The sequence below is a fragment of the Lithobates pipiens genome, unplaced genomic scaffold, assembly GCF_037356315.1.
Source record: "Lithobates pipiens isolate NorthernLeopardFrog02 unplaced genomic scaffold, aLitPip1_a1.2 Scaffold_28, whole genome shotgun sequence".
NCBI classification, from domain to species: domain Eukaryota; kingdom Metazoa; phylum Chordata; class Amphibia; order Anura; family Ranidae; genus Lithobates; species Lithobates pipiens.
Window position 1 is genome coordinate 81153309 of NW_027507789.1, and position 15304 is coordinate 81168612.

The 15304-nt window shown below is 48.6% G+C and overlaps 10 pseudogenes; 3 read left to right on the top strand and 7 right to left on the bottom strand.

Annotated features, from left to right (window-relative positions):
• Positions 1 to 882: 882 nt before the first annotated feature.
• LOC143937096 (5S ribosomal RNA) lies at positions 883 to 1001 on the bottom strand (annotated as a pseudogene).
• Positions 1002 to 4716: 3715 nt separating this feature from the next.
• Positions 4717 to 4835, bottom strand: LOC143936645 (5S ribosomal RNA; annotated as a pseudogene).
• Positions 4836 to 4936: 101 nt separating this feature from the next.
• LOC143936352 (5S ribosomal RNA) lies at positions 4937 to 5055 on the bottom strand (annotated as a pseudogene).
• A 317-nt stretch (positions 5056 to 5372) lies between these two features.
• LOC143936752 (5S ribosomal RNA) lies at positions 5373 to 5491 on the bottom strand (annotated as a pseudogene).
• A 2405-nt stretch (positions 5492 to 7896) lies between these two features.
• Positions 7897 to 8015, bottom strand: LOC143936647 (5S ribosomal RNA; annotated as a pseudogene).
• Positions 8016 to 8116: 101 nt separating this feature from the next.
• On the bottom strand, positions 8117 to 8235 carry LOC143936353 (5S ribosomal RNA; annotated as a pseudogene).
• A 317-nt stretch (positions 8236 to 8552) lies between these two features.
• On the bottom strand, positions 8553 to 8671 carry LOC143936763 (5S ribosomal RNA; annotated as a pseudogene).
• A 1774-nt stretch (positions 8672 to 10445) lies between these two features.
• LOC143936700 (5S ribosomal RNA) lies at positions 10446 to 10564 on the top strand (annotated as a pseudogene).
• A 3935-nt stretch (positions 10565 to 14499) lies between these two features.
• LOC143936932 (5S ribosomal RNA) lies at positions 14500 to 14618 on the top strand (annotated as a pseudogene).
• A 95-nt stretch (positions 14619 to 14713) lies between these two features.
• Positions 14714 to 14833, top strand: LOC143937072 (5S ribosomal RNA; annotated as a pseudogene).
• Positions 14834 to 15304: the final 471 nt, after the last annotated feature.

A 15304-nucleotide genomic window follows, 5' to 3' on the forward strand; every position in this document is an offset into this window, starting at 1 on the left:
TGGGCAGAGGCCGTAGTTGCGCCCTAGGTGGTAGTGCACCCTAGGCGGCTGCCTACTTCGCCTAGTGGTAGCGCCGGCCCTGCTCTGAGATCAAATGAGATTTGGCTCTTTCAGGGTGATGCAGCCATAGTAGATTTTTTCAGGCACGCTCAACCGTCTTGACAAATGCCAAGATGGTCACCTTAGGAAACAAACAAAAAAAACAAGTCAACACCAACAACATAAAAAGAAGCCTACCGCACCTAGTATTTCCAGGCGGTCTCCCATCCAGGTATTAACAAGGCGCGACCCTTTCTAGCCTCTGAGATCAGCAGAGATTGGGCGCTTTCAGGGGGATGTGCCCATAGGCAATCTCTTTGGGCACTCTCATCCCTCTTGAAAAATGCCAAGATAGTCACCCTGGGAAACAAGCGAAAAAAAACAGGTCAACGCCAACAACATAAAAAGAAGAATACGGCACCTGGTATTCCAAGGCCGTCTCCCATTCAAGTACTAACTAGGCCCAACCCTTCTTAGCCTCTGAGATCAGAAGAGATAGGGTGCTTTCAGGGTGATGTGGCTGTAAGCGATCTCTTTAGGCACTCTCAACCCTCTTGACAAATGCCAAGATGATCCCTTTGGGAAACAAGCGAAAAAAACAGGTCAACACCAACAACATAAAAAGAAGCCTGCGGCATCTGGAAAACCCAGGCGGTCTCCCATCCAGGTACAAACCAGGCCCAACCCTGCTTAGCCTCTGAGACCAAACGAGATTGGGCGCTTTCAGGGTGTTGTGCCCATAGGCAATTTCTTTGTGCACTCTCAACCCTCTTGACACATGCCAAGATGGTCACCTTGGGAAACAAGGGAAAAAAAACAGGTCAACGCGACAACATAATGAGAAGCCTACGGCACCTGGTATTCCCAAGCTTTCTCCCATCCAGGTACTAACCAGGCCCATCGCTGCTTAGCCTCCGAGATCAGATGAGATTAGGCTCTTTCAGGGTGATTTGGCTGTAGGCACTCTCTTTGGGCACTCTGAAGCCTCTTGACAAAGGCCAAGATGGTCACCTTGGGAAACAAGTCAAAAAAAACAGGTCAAAGCCAACAACATAAAAAGAAGCCTACGGCATCCAGTATTCCCAGGCGATCTCCCAATCAAGACACTAACCAGACCAGATCCTTCTATGGCACCTGGTCTTCCCAGGCAGTCTCCCATCCAGGTACTAACCAGGCCTGACGCTGCTTAGCCTCTGAAATCAGACAAGATCGGGTGCTTTCAGGTTGATGTGGCCGTAAGCGTTCACTTCAAGACACGCCTAACCCTCTTGACAAACGCCAAATGGTCGCCTTGAGAACAACAGACAAAGCCAACAACATAAAAGGAAGCCTATGGGCTTACAGCGGACCTTAAAAGATGGGACCCACTAGCTCTGTCATGGTTCGGACGCTGTAATGTGTTGAAGATGAACGCGTTGCCACGACTTCTGTATCTACTACAAGCCTTACCTATCAAAATACCCCAGACTTTCTTTCATTCGGTTCGCTCAATCTTTATCAAGTTCCTCTGGCGCGGAAAACATATGCGTATTGGTAGGGCAATGCTATTGCGACCGAAATTGCGGGGAGGTATTGGCTTCCCGGACCCTGCTCTATATTACACAGCGAGGCACATGACACCGGTGGTTGACTGGTGCCGGTGTTCTGCCATATACTGTCCGGCCATGATATAGTGTCCGCTGTGTACTCCGAAGCTGAACGGCTCCTGCGCGGTGAGTGGAGGTGGTAGCCCCACCATCCAAGCGGACATAGGGTTGTGAATATTAGCCACTTCCCGACCAGCGCACGACGATGTACGTCGACAGCATGGCACGGGCAGGCATATTGGCGTACATGTTCGTCCAATATTCGTTGCCGCCGTGCCATCGGGAGCGCGCCGGCGGCGGCGCGCTCCCGCGCTGGTCGGGACCCCCGTGAGTCCGGTCGCGGGACCCGCGGACTCGATCGCCGCGGGCATCCCCGCGATCGTCTCACGGAGCGGCGGAAGTGAGGAAATGCTGTATAAACAACATTTTCTCATTCTGCCTAGCAACTAGTGACGCTGATCTCTGCTCCATGTGATTGGAGCAGAGATCAGTGTACACTAAATGAAAGCCCAACCCCCCCACAGTTAGTAACACTCCCCTAGGAACACTTAACCCCTACACTGCCACTCACTGGTTAACCCTTTCACTGCCAGTGTCATTTACACAGGAATCACTGCATTTATATAGCAGTGATTACTGTATAAATGACAATGGTCCCAAAAATGTGTCAAAAATGTCCGATGGGTCCCCGACAATGTCGCAGTCACAATAAAAATCGCAGATCGCCGCCATTACTAGTAAAAATAAAATAATAAAAAAATATTAATAAAAATGCTATAAAACTATCCCTATTTTGTAAACGCTATAACTTTTGCGCAAACCAATCAATAATCGCTTATTGCGATTTTTTTTACCAAAAATATGTAGACGAATACGTATTGGCCTAAATTGAGGGAAAAAAATGTTTTTTTATATATTTTTGGGGGATATTTATTATAACAAAAAGTAAAAAATAATGCGTTTTTTTCAAAATTGTCGCTCTATTTTTGTTTATAGCGCAAAAAATAAAAACCGCAGGGGTGATCAAATACCACCAAAAGAAAGCTCTATTTGTGGGAAAAAAAGGACGTTAATTTTTTTTGAGAGCCACGTCGCATGACCGCGCAATTGTCAGTTAAAGCGACGCAGTGCCGAATCGCAAAAAGTGGTCTGGTCTTTGACCAGCAAATTGGTCCGGTCTGAAAGTGGTTAGAGGGCCCCTCGCAGGCGAGCTTCGCTCGCCACGCTTCGGGCTTGGCTTCGCTGCGCTCGGCTCTTTTATATTCTTACTCTATGTCCACTTGGATAGTGGGGATAGAACCTGTACTCAGTGCGCAGGTGCCGTTCATGCTCGCAATTTTTGAAATCTGTGTTGCTGTGTACTGCGCATGCGCAGTACACAGCGGACACTATCCGATGGGGGACCATATGTGATAAGACACCGGCATGGGGAACTGAAGCTATGGGTCAAGCTAGAGCAGGAGATGGCGCGGGTTCCACTGGCTGGTCTGCCTTGGGCGGGGAGGCCATTGGAGCCCTGTGTGACTACTCACCCATTAATTGGCCCCTCGCTCGCCGAGATGGATAGTTTTTTTTACCTTTCCCACCTGACTAACTTCCCTTCTCCTATGACCCCAATTATTGGACATCCTAGATTCCCTCCGGGCCTGTCTGACCAGGCCTTTACCAGGCAAGCCCCGAAAGGGCTTCTGAGAGCAGCCCTATTTCTTGGACCCACAGGCTTGATTCCCATGGGAACCATACTGCTAGAGCAAGTACCTGTTGCATTGGATAGCTGGAGAGCTAGACAGCTAATCCATTTCCTCGGATCACTACCTAACCATTCGTTCTTCTCTAGACAATTCCACCCCTTCAAGGAACTTTGCCTGGATGATGGCCCAATTCATGGTTCCCTCTCTAGGTCCTACCTAATCCTGACAGATGCACAATCCTCCACGGATCCACCCTTCCTAGCTAAATGGAAAAGGGACTTACAAACTACATTCTCCAAACCACAGAAGGACAGAATACTCTTTTTCGCCCATAAGTCGTCACTCTGCAGTAAATATCAGGAGATCTCATATAAGCTGATCACATGCTGGTATCGTACACCGGTGGTGTTGGCCAAAATATTCCCCGGTCAATCTGACCGCTGCTGTCGCTGTGGGCAACAGGCTGGCACCATTCTCCACATTTTCTGGGAATGCCCTAAATTACAAACATTCGGGCAGCCTGTCCTGAGACTCATCCACAAGTTCACAGACATTTCCTTAGCCAATGATCCCGCAGCAGTTCTTCTCAATCTAACTCCTATGTCGATAAAGCGTTATCATAAGTCCTTACTTAAACATCTCCTCAAGGCAGCTAGGGCCTGCATCCCAAGTCAGTGGAAAGAGCAATCTGCTCCAATGGTGACCCAGTGGTTTGCAAGGGTTAATGATATTGAACGAATGGAAGACCTGACTGCCACAATGAGGGATAAAACGGAGGAGCATGGGAACAGATGGTTCTACTGGACCCAGTTTCGCTTTTCGGAAGAATACCTCCGCGAGACATAGTAAGCTCATGGTGATCGTTGGAGATCGCTGTTCCAAACGTTGGACAGCTGATGAGCTGGTGAGCCGAGGGCGTCTCTTGCTCCCTGGGAGGGGACCCCATCCTATCCACTCTACCCACGACACCCCCTTACCCCTTCTTTTCCTTTTCTGCCATTTCCTTCCCCAATCTTCTCTTTCCCCTTCTCCCTCCTTTCAGTTCTACTATTTCCCTTCTTAACTCAAAAAAGGGAAAAGAAAATGGTATGTTCCGACCCCATTTGACTACTACACAATACTCTTCCTCTATCTATGGATATCTAAACTCTTCGAAGGTAGCAGGGCTAGTATCAATAATATTTTAAGTGGTAGAGGATCCCAACGAGATGGAGCTTTAATCTCATCTTGATATGACCGCAAAGCTGTACACGTGCTATTCTCCTTGGACTTCTTACCATTGGCTCTGATATCCATGCAATATGATCGTTTGTTTGTAACTATTTGTATCACACATTCTGTGAAGTTGCCTTTGCATTGTATGTCGCATACTACTAAATAAAAAAAAAAAAAAAAAAAAAAGCCTATGGCATCTGGTATTTCCAGGCGGTCTCCCATCCAGGTACTAACCAGGCCCGACACTGTTTAGCATCCGAGATCAGACGAGATTGGGCGCTTTCAGGGTGATGGGGCCGTAGGTGATCTCTTTGGGCACTCTCAACCCTCTTGACAAACGCCAAGATGGTCGCCTTGGGAAACAAGTGAAAAAAAAACCAGGTCAAGGCCAACAACATAAAAAGAAGCCTACAGCACCTAGTATTCCCAGGTGGTCTCCAATCCAGGTACTAGCAAGGCCCAACCCTGTTTAGCTTCTGAGATCAGAGGAGATCGGGCGCTTTCAGGGTTATGTGCCCATAGGCAATCTCTTTGGGCATTCTCAACCCTCTTGACAAATGCCAAGATAGTCACCTTGAGATACAAGCGAAAAAAAACAGGTCAATGTCAACAACATAAAAAGAAGAATACAGCACCTGGTATTCCAACGCCATCTCCCATCCAGGTACTAACTAGGCCCAACCCTTCTTAGCCTCAGAGAGAAGAGATAGGGCTCTTTCAGGGTGATGCTGCTGTAAGCGATCTCTTTGGGCACTCTCATCCCTCTTGACAAATGCCAAGATGGTCACCTTGGGAAACAAGCGAAAAAAGAAAACGAATCAACGCCAACAACATAAAAAGAAGCCTACAATAACTGGTATTCCCAGGTGGTCTCCCATCCAGGTACTAACCAGGCCCGACTCTTCTTAGCCTCCAAGGTCAGACGAGATTGGGTGCTTTCAGAGTGATGTGGCCATAGGCAATCTCTTCAGGCACTCTCAACCCTCTTGACAAACACCAAGATGGTCACTTTGGGAAACAAGCGGAAAAAAAACAGGTCAACGCCAACAACATAAAAAGAAGTCTACGACACCTGGTATTCCCAGGCGGTCTCCCCTCCAGGTACTAACAAGGCCTGACTCTTCTTAGCTTCCAACATCAAACGTGATCGGGTGCTTTCAGGGTGATGTGCCTGTAGGCAATCTCTTCAGGCACTTTCAACCCTCTTGACAAACGCCAAGATGGTCACCTTGGGAAACAAGCAAAAAAATAAAAATAAGTCGGAAGCTAGAGACAATACGGCCCGAGTCCTCAATTTAATCCATGCGGCGCATGTACAGGGAAGGCCCTTGCTTATGTTGTCAACGGACGTGGAGAAGGCCTTTGACAGGGTGGCCTGGCACTTTATGCAGGCCACCCTGAAACATATAGGTCCAATATATATATATATATATCCAATGCAACAGGTACTTGCTCTAGCAGTATGGTCCCCATGGGAATCAAGCCCGTGGGTCCAAGAAATAGGGCTTCTCTCAGAAGCCCTTTCGGGGCTTGCCTGGTAAAGGCCTGGTCAGACAGGCCCGGAGGGAATCTAGGATGTCCAATAATTGGGGTCATAGGAGAAGGGAAGTTAGTCAGGTCGGAAAGGTGAAAAAAACTATCCATCTCGGCGAGCGAGGGGCCAATTAACGGGTGAGTAGTCACACAGGGCTCCAATGGCCTCCCCGCCCAAGGCAGACCAGCCAGTGGAACCCGCACCATCTCCTGCTCTAGCTTGACCCATAGCTTCAGTTCCCCATGCCGGTGTCTTATCACATATGGTCCCCCATCGGATAGTGTCCGCTGTGTACTGCGCATGCGCAGCGAGGCCAAGCCCGAAGCGTGGCGAGCGAAGCTCGCCTGCGAGGGGCCCTCTAATATTCACAACCCTATGTCCACTTGGATGGTGGGGCTACCACCTCCACTCACCGCGCATGAAAATCTCCGAAGCTTCGTCTGCTCCGTACTGCGCATGCGCAGTATGGCGCAGACACTATATCATGGCCGGACAGTATATGGCAGAACACCGGCACCAGTCAACACCGGTGTCATGTGCGTCGCTGTGTAATATAGAGCAGGGTCCGGGAAGCCAATACCTCCCCGCAATTTCGGTCGCAATAGCATTGCCCTACCAATACGCATATGTTTTCCACGCCAGAGGAACTTGATAAAGATTGAGCGAACCGCATGAAAGAAAGTCTGGGGTATTTTGATAGGTAAGGCTTGTAGTAGATACAGAAGTCGTGGCAACGCGTTCATCTTCAACACATTACAGCGTCCGAACCATGACAGAGCTAGTGGGTCCCATCTTTTAGGGTCCACTGTAAGCCCATAGGCTTCTTTTTATGTTGTTGGCTTTGACCTGTTTTTTTTGCTTGTTTCTCAAGGCGACCATCTTGCCGTTTGTCAAGAGGGTTGGGCGTGTCTTGAAGAGAACGCTTACGGCCACATCAACCTTACGGCCACATGAACTTGAGACTCATCCACAAGTTCACAGACATTTCCTTAGCCAATGATCCCGCAGCAGTTCTTCTCAATCTAACTCCTATGTCGATAAAGCGTTATCATAAGTCCTTACTTAAACATCTCCTCAAGGCAGCTAGGGCCTGCATCCCAAGTCAGTGGAAAGAGCAATCTGCTCCAATGGTGACCCAGTGGTTTGCAAGGGTTAATGATATTGAACGAATGGAAGACCTGACTGCCACAATGAGGGATAAAACGGAGGAGCATGGGAACAGATGGTTCTACTGGACCCAGTTTCGCTTTTCGGAAGAATACCTCCGCGAGACATAGTAAGCTCATGGTGATCGTTGGAGATCGCTGTTCCAAACGTTGGACAGCTGATGAGCTGGTGAGCCGAGGGCGTCTCTTGCTCCCTGGGAGGGGACCCCATCCTATCCACTCTACCCACGACACCCCCTTACCCCTTCTTTTCCTTTTCTGCCATTTCCTTCCCCAATCTTCTCTTTCCCCTTCTCCCTCCTTTCAGTTCTACTATTTCCCTTCTTAACTCAAAAAAGGGAAAAGAAAATGGTATGTTCCGACCCCATTTGACTACTACACAATACTCTTCCTCTATCTATGGATATCTAAACTCTTCGAAGGTAGCAGGGCTAGTATCAATAATATTTTAAGTGGTAGAGGATCCCAACGAGATGGAGCTTTAATCTCATCTTGATATGACCGCAAAGCTGTACACGTGCTATTCTCCTTGGACTTCTTACCATTGGCTCTGATATCCATGCAATATGATCGTTTGTTTGTAACTATTTGTATCACACATTCTGTGAAGTTGCCTTTGCATTGTATGTCGCATACTACTAAATAAAAAAAAAAAAAAAAAAAAAAGCCTATGGCATCTGGTATTTCCAGGCGGTCTCCCATCCAGGTACTAACCAGGCCCGACACTGTTTAGCATCCGAGATCAGACGAGATTGGGCGCTTTCAGGGTGATGGGGCCGTAGGTGATCTCTTTGGGCACTCTCAACCCTCTTGACAAACGCCAAGATGGTCGCCTTGGGAAACAAGTGAAAAAAAAACCAGGTCAAGGCCAACAACATAAAAAGAAGCCTACAGCACCTAGTATTCCCAGGTGGTCTCCAATCCAGGTACTAGCAAGGCCCAACCCTGTTTAGCTTCTGAGATCAGAGGAGATCGGGCGCTTTCAGGGTTATGTGCCCATAGGCAATCTCTTTGGGCATTCTCAACCCTCTTGACAAATGCCAAGATAGTCACCTTGAGATACAAGCGAAAAAAAACAGGTCAATGTCAACAACATAAAAAGAAGAATACAGCACCTGGTATTCCAACGCCATCTCCCATCCAGGTACTAACTAGGCCCAACCCTTCTTAGCCTCAGAGAGAAGAGATAGGGCTCTTTCAGGGTGATGCTGCTGTAAGCGATCTCTTTGGGCACTCTCATCCCTCTTGACAAATGCCAAGATGGTCACCTTGGGAAACAAGCGAAAAAAGAAAACGAATCAACGCCAACAACATAAAAAGAAGCCTACAATAACTGGTATTCCCAGGTGGTCTCCCATCCAGGTACTAACCAGGCCCGACTCTTCTTAGCCTCCAAGGTCAGACGAGATTGGGTGCTTTCAGAGTGATGTGGCCATAGGCAATCTCTTCAGGCACTCTCAACCCTCTTGACAAACACCAAGATGGTCACTTTGGGAAACAAGCGGAAAAAAAACAGGTCAACGCCAACAACATAAAAAGAAGTCTACGACACCTGGTATTCCCAGGCGGTCTCCCCTCCAGGTACTAACAAGGCCTGACTCTTCTTAGCTTCCAACATCAAACGTGATCGGGTGCTTTCAGGGTGATGTGCCTGTAGGCAATCTCTTCAGGCACTTTCAACCCTCTTGACAAACGCCAAGATGGTCACCTTGGGAAACAAGCAAAAAAATAAAAATAAGTCGGAAGCTAGAGACAATACGGCCCGAGTCCTCAATTTAATCCATGCGGCGCATGTACAGGGAAGGCCCTTGCTTATGTTGTCAACGGACGTGGAGAAGGCCTTTGACAGGGTGGCCTGGCACTTTATGCAGGCCACCCTGAAACATATAGGTCCAATATATATATATATATATCCAATGCAACAGGTACTTGCTCTAGCAGTATGGTCCCCATGGGAATCAAGCCCGTGGGTCCAAGAAATAGGGCTTCTCTCAGAAGCCCTTTCGGGGCTTGCCTGGTAAAGGCCTGGTCAGACAGGCCCGGAGGGAATCTAGGATGTCCAATAATTGGGGTCATAGGAGAAGGGAAGTTAGTCAGGTCGGAAAGGTGAAAAAAACTATCCATCTCGGCGAGCGAGGGGCCAATTAACGGGTGAGTAGTCACACAGGGCTCCAATGGCCTCCCCGCCCAAGGCAGACCAGCCAGTGGAACCCGCACCATCTCCTGCTCTAGCTTGACCCATAGCTTCAGTTCCCCATGCCGGTGTCTTATCACATATGGTCCCCCATCGGATAGTGTCCGCTGTGTACTGCGCATGCGCAGCGAGGCCAAGCCCGAAGCGTGGCGAGCGAAGCTCGCCTGCGAGGGGCCCTCTAATATTCACAACCCTATGTCCACTTGGATGGTGGGGCTACCACCTCCACTCACCGCGCATGAAAATCTCCGAAGCTTCGTCTGCTCCGTACTGCGCATGCGCAGTACGGCGCAGACACTATATCATGGCCGGACAGTATATGGCAGAACACCGGCACCAGTCAACACCGGTGTCATGTGCGTCGCTGTGTAATATAGAGCAGGGTCCGGGAAGCCAATACCTCCCCGCAATTTCGGTCGCAATAGCATTGCCCTACCAATACGCATATGTTTTCCACGCCAGAGGAACTTGATAAAGATTGAGCGAACCGCATGAAAGAAAGTCTGGGGTATTTTGATAGGTAAGGCTTGTAGTAGATACAGAAGTCGTGGCAACGCGTTCATCTTCAACACATTACAGCGTCCGAACCATGACAGAGCTAGTGGGTCCCATCTTTTAGGGTCCACTGTAAGCCCATAGGCTTCTTTTTATGTTGTTGGCTTTGACCTGTTTTTTTTGCTTGTTTCTCAAGGCGACCATCTTGCCGTTTGTCAAGAGGGTTGGGCGTGTCTTGAAGAGAACGCTTACGGCCACATCAACCTGAAAGCACCCGATCTTGTCTGATTTCAGAGGCTAAGCAGCGTCAGGCCTGGTTAGTACCTGGATGGGAGACTGCCTGGGAAGACCAGGTGCCATAGAAGGATCTGGTCTGGTTAGTGTCTTGATTGGGAGATCGCCTGGGAATACTGGATGCCGTAGGCTTCTTTTTATGTTGTTGGCTTTGACCTGTTTTTTTTAGCTTGTTTCCCAAGGTGACCATCTTGGCCTTTGTCAAGAGGCTTCAGAGTACCCAAAGAGAGTGCCTATGGCCAAATCACCCTGAAAGAGCCCAATCTCATCTGATCTCGAAGGCTAAGCAGCGATGGGCCTGGTTAGTTCCTGGATGGGAGACAGCTTGGGAATACCAGGTGCCATAGGCTTCTCATTATGTTGTCGGCGTTGACCTGTTTTATTTTCCCTTGTTTCCCAAGGTGACCATCTTGGCATGTGTCAAGAGGGTTGAGAGTGCACAAAGAAATTGCCTACGAGCACAACAACCTGAAAGCGCCCAATCTCGCTTGGTCTCAGAGGCTAAGCAGGGTTGGGCCTGGTTTGTACCTGGATGGGAGACCGCCTGGGTTTTCCAGATGCCGCAGGCTTCTTTTTATGTTGTTGGTGTTGACCTGTTTTTTTCGCTTGTTTCCCAAAGTGATCATCTTGCCATTTGTCAAGAGGGTTGAGAGTGCCTAAAGAGATCGCTTACAGCCACATCACCCTGAAAGCACCCTATCTCTTCTGATCTCAGAGGCTAAGAAGGGTTGGGCCTAGTTAGTACTTGAATGGGAGACGGCCTTGGAATACCAGGTGCCGTATTCTTCTTTTTATGTTGTTGGCGTTGACCTGTTTTTTTTCGCTTGTTTCCCAGGGTTTTGGCATTTTTCAAGAGGGATGAGAGTGCCCAAAGAGATTGCCTATGGACACATCACCCTGAAAGCGCCCAATCTCCGCTGATCTCAGAGGCTAGAAAGGGACGCGCCTTGTTAATACCTGGATGGGAGACCGCGTGGAAATACTAGGTGCGGTAGGCTTCTTTTTATGTTGTTGGCATTGACTTGTTTTTTTTGTTTGTTTCCCAAGGTGACCATCTTGGCGTTTGTCAAGAGGGTTGAGCGTGCCTGAAAAAATCTACTATGGCTGCATCACCCTGAAAGAGCCAAATCTCATTTGATCTCAGAGGCTAAGCAGGTTTGGGACCTGGTTAGTACGTGGATGGGAGACCGCCTGGGATTTCTCGATGCCATAGGCTTTTTTTTTAAGTTGTTGGCATTGACTTATTTTTTATTTTTTGTTTTATTCTTTTACTAAGTATAAGTAGAACAACACAAATGTAACAGTCAACCATACAGCATGACCCAGGGTCACAATTACATGGTAACAAAAAATAGGCAGCCAAATAACTCTGGGTTCTCAGAGGGGAGTCCTAGAGTTTCATGCAGAAAAGAGAGAAACCCCACCTCCGACATGTAGTACAGTATAACTAATGCAGCTCCGTTCGGACAAATTTAATCATGGAGAACAACTGGGACCACAGCGAGCCAGCTTATCATGACCTACGTGAACCAGAGTAAAATATGAGCCGGTCGTGTCCAGAACCCTGGGGTTCTTCTGGGTCCCAAAGGCTAGTAAGGAGACAAGGCATAGTCAAAAGGGAGGACGGGGGAAGAAGAGAGTGCAAAGACGGAGAGAGAGGAGGGGGGGGATGGCGGCGGGGAAAAATAGAAAAATAAAGACAAAAAGGGAGGGGGGGGAATGCCACCCAGGGCAGACATGGCCTACGTAGGTAAACGTTAAATGTTCAGTCGTTTTCTGGGACAGGGGCGCTGCTCACCTCCCGAATGTAGTCTCAAGTACCAGTAAAATACCTCCAGGGCCTCCATGTAACACTAAATGCCTCTTCAGTGTTGTGAAGGGTGGCGGTCAATTCTTTCATCCGGAGAATATGATTGACTTTGGAATACCACAGCACCTTGGATGGGGGCTGAGGCTGCCTCCACAGTGTGGGAATGCAGACCCGGGCGGCGTTCAGGAGTTGCATCGTGAGGGTTTTTTTGTATTTTCGAACAGGCTGTTCGGTCAAGTGTAGAAGGCACGCTGCTGGGTTGTCTGCGATATCTACATTTCTGAGAGTTTTTATCGTCCCGGTCACCTCCACCCAAAAGTTCCTCAAGGCCGGGCATGCCCAGAAAATGTGTCCCATGGTCCCCGTATCTGAATTGCACCTCCAACAAACATCTGGGATCGATCTATTCATTTTATTCAGAAGGTATGGGACTCTATACCAGCGTGAGACTATCTTGTATCCTGATTCTTGATATTGGTTTGCGATGGAAGCTTTATGTACTAATGTCAGGATCTTCCCTATCTGTTGTGGGGTAAATGTGTTGCCAAATGCAATCTCCCATTTGTGGATAAATGGTGGGGTCGACTCTTCCTCCTGACTACTTAATATGTTGTACAGGAGGGAGAGGGTGTGTCGCACAGGTTCCTTTTTGTGACAGATGACTCATAGGGCGTCAGGTCTCTAGGAGTGTAGGGGGCCCTTTGTATGGCCAGAAGAAAGTGACGAAGTTGATAAGCATTAAACAATTCAAGCGGAGGGTCAGAAAGCTCGGCGACAGTTTGCGTGGTCGGGAGCCCTCCCGAGGGCCACACCTCTCCCAGACGCTGTTTCCCCACCACTGTCAACTGTCGCAGTTTATTGTTGGTAAATCCCGGTGGGAAGTCTGGATTACCTATAACCGGAGTCATTGGTGACGGCAGGGGAGCAATGTGTGTGAAGCGGAACAACCTCCGCACAACAGCCAACGTAGCTCCCACTACGGGGTGATCTCTAAGGTCTTTTGGTAGGGAGGACAGGAGCCACGGGGAGCTCAATAGGGGAATGGATCCATCCTCAATCTCCATCTCCTCCCACTGCTTGTGTGGGCCATTACAATGCCAATCAACGACTCTCGCTAGCAGAGTCGCTCTGTTGTATTGTCTCAGATCTGGGAGACCCAGACCCCCCCTGTCCTTTGGTCTGGCAAGCAATTGCAAACGGGCTCTGGGCGGTTTGCGTGCCCAAATAAAGTCCCGGAGCAGCAGCTGCAGTTGTCTGAAAAAAATTGGGGGTAACCGGATCGGTAATGTCTGGAACAAGTATAAGATCCGCGGGAGGGCCGTCATTTTGAATGCATTACAGCGCCCGAACCGGGTCAGTGTTAAAGCATGCCAGTTTCCCAAATCAGATTTCAGTCTATTCAGGAGAGGGACAAAATTAAGCGGGTACAATTGCGCCAAATCCGCTGCGATGTCAACGCCCAGGTAACGTATAGATTTTTCAGCTCAGTAGAATGGAAAAGCGGAGCGTAGCCTCCTGGCCTCACCATCCGGGACCGATATATTCAATACAGCCGACGGTGCAATTGATTTTATAGTTTGATAGGCTGCCGTATCGCCGGAGAGCCGCGAGTATATTGGGAAGTGAAATGTGTGGATTGGAGACGAAAAAAATTAGATCGTCAGCGCATGCCGCAATTTTGTGGTGTGCCGAGGGTTTGGATATGCCAGTAATATTCGGGTCATTCCGAACGTGACACATAAGTGGTTCCAGTGTCAGAATAAAAATTAGGGGAGACAGAGTACACCCCTGCCTCGTCCCATTAGTGATGGGGAAAGAGTCCGAGCACTCTGAAAGCACCCAATCTCATCTGATCTTGGAGGCTAAGAAGAGTCAGGCCTGGTTAGTACCTGGATGGGAGACCACCTGGGAATACCAGTTATTGTAGGCTTCTTTTTATGTTGTTGGCCTTGATTCGTTTTGTTTTGTTTTCGCTTGTTTCCCAAGGTGACCATCTTGGCATTTGTCAAGAGGGTTGAGAGTGCCCAAAGAGTTCGCTTACAGCAGCATCACCCTGAAAGAGCCCTATCTCTTCGCATCTCTGAGGCTAAGAAGGGTTGGGCCTTGTTAGTCCCTGGATGGGAGATGGCTTTGGAATACCAGGTGCCGTAGTCTTCTTTTTATGTTGTTGACATTGACCTGTTTTTTTTTCGCTTGTTTCCCAAGGTGACTATCTTGGCATTTGTCAAGAGGGTTGAGAGTGCCCAAAGAGATTGTCTATGGGCACATAAGCCTGAAAGCGCCCGATCTCCTCTGATCTCAGAGGCTAAACAGGGTCGGGCCTTGCTAGTACCTGGATTGGAGACCACCTGGGAATACTAGGTGCTGAAGGCTTATTTTTATGTTGTTGGCGTTGACTTGTTTTTTTTTTTTTTTTGTTTACCAAGGTGACCATCTTGGTGTTTGTCAAGAGGGTTGAGAGTGCTTGAAGAGCTCGCCTATGGCCACATAACCCTGAAAGCAACAGATCTCGTCTGATCTCAGAGACTAAACAGGGTCGGGCCTTGTTAATACCTGGATGGGAGACCACCTGGGAATACTAGGTGCTGTAGACTTCTTCTCATGTTGTTGGCGTTGACTTGATTTTTTTGTTTGTTTCCCAAGGTGACCATATTGGCGTTAGTCAAGGTTGAGAGTGCCTGAAGAAATCTCCTACGGCCACACCACCCTAAAAGAGCCCAATCTCATCTGATCTCAGAGGCTAAGCAGGGTTGGGACCAGTTTAGTACCTGGATGGGAGACCGCCTGGGATTTCCAGATGCCGTAGGCATCTTTTTATGTTGTGGCCATTGACCTATTTTTTTCCGCTTGTTTCCAAGGTGACCATCTTGGTGTTTGTCAAGAGAGTTGAGAGTGCCTGAAGATATCGGCTACGGCCACATCACCCTGAATCTGTTCCATCTCGTCTGATCTTGGAGGCTAAGCAGACCAGCAGGCCTGGTTAATGCCTGTATGGGAAACCGCCTGGGAATACCAGGTGTCGTAGGCTTCTTTTTTTTTTTCAAATATAATTTTTTCTCCAAATAGGGGAAGACGGTCCCCCGAGTACATAATGCAACAGAGAAATACAGAGCAAAAAGCAGCTGAACAATACTTGATACAGGTATATTCGCAACTGTGAGTCTGCCTTCCATCAATCACAATGATTCGAGGCACGGATAAAGTACTGTACCAAGATCCAGGGTCACACAAACCCCCAGGTCCCTCCGGCATAATCCATCCAGAGGGGGGTGTGGGGCCG